Consider the following 1,259-nt stretch of genomic DNA (forward strand, 5'->3'; position numbering starts at 1 on the left):
TGCTGCCTTATAGCTTAAACATACTGGTAAACATCATCCTCAGCTTTTAAAACACTTTTTAAAAATCACCATTCTGAAGAGGGAGAAGAAAAAAAGCAGAAAATCAGACCCTTGTCTTGGAAAGATGAACTTTATGAAATTTAGGAAAGATAAGGCCCATACTCTGAAAAGCATATTGACAGGTAAAGGATCACCCAGAAAATCCTTTGCTTTAATATTTCTCACTGCCTACAATGTTCTAAAACTCATCTGGTGTGTCAGTAACACTTGTACAGCTCAAACCTAGAAAACCAAATAATCCTATTAAAGAGAAACAGGAAATGATAAATGGAAAATACAATTTAACTACCACTTAGTATTTGGAAACCAATTGGTTAACAATGGACTGGAAAATGTAACTGTTAATGTAGCAATAATGTGTTAAGCACATTCTTAACTTTAAGGTAAAGGACAGTATCAACACAGATTTTTGCTGTCTACCCAAGTATGACAATAAGACAGGATGTCAACATGTCTGGACCCACGTAAGCCTTTTTCCAATGAAGCAAGTACAAATTTAAATTATGGTCATTACTGTCAGATGGCAACAGGTGGGAGCTTCCACATGCCAAAAGCATACGCAAGAAGGAAAAGAAAGTTTAAACAGAACAATAATATAATAGGCCTGAGTAAACAAGCACCATTGAAGAAAACTCTGGCTGACTTCGTTTCCTCTTGGTAACACAGTATATGCATTCACTTTATTCCTGAATAGACTGCCAAATCCTGGAGCCAATATTTATAATTTTGATGCTCCAATCAGTCAGACATTTTTAAGAAAAACTGGGATGATTTTGCCAAATTCTTGGTCCTAATTCTCTAAAGGGCGTTAAAGGCATTGACCGTTTCAGAACCTAAATACCTTTTACAAAGGAGGCACTAACTATCTCCTTTGTCATTAAATGCAAGTACACAGAGTGAAGAGTGGATTCCTGGAGATTGGGCTGACAGAAACATTACCTGATGTGAGCCGCTTTAGTTTAGCTTTAATTTGTCACTGTAACAATGTTTAAAGCACAAAATAACCCTAAAACTGATCTGGGATACAATACCAACTGAGACAAAAGATTTAGGATGTCACACCAGTAAAAATACTAATGATATTTCAGTAGTTTACACATTGGAAAATAAGTGAAACATGGTAATCATGCATTATATACCTTCCCATCCAAAGACTAGCTTGACAAGATGTTACAGAGGATGAGTTTTCATCAGTTTCT

The 1,259-nt window shown here is 35.7% G+C and overlaps 1 protein-coding gene across 1 annotated transcript in view; it reads right to left on the bottom strand.

The window, feature by feature from the left end:
• RNF141 (ring finger protein 141) overlaps nt 1-1,259 on the bottom strand; it is a gene marked incomplete at its 5' end in the record, with an annotated part of 19,691 nt that overhangs the window by 10,740 nt on the left and 7,692 nt on the right. The window lies entirely within an intron of this gene.

This window comes from Galeopterus variegatus, unplaced genomic scaffold (assembly GCF_000696425.1).
Source record: "Galeopterus variegatus unplaced genomic scaffold, G_variegatus-3.0.2 Scaffold4088, whole genome shotgun sequence".
Taxonomy (NCBI): Eukaryota; Metazoa; Chordata; class Mammalia; order Dermoptera; family Cynocephalidae; genus Galeopterus; species Galeopterus variegatus.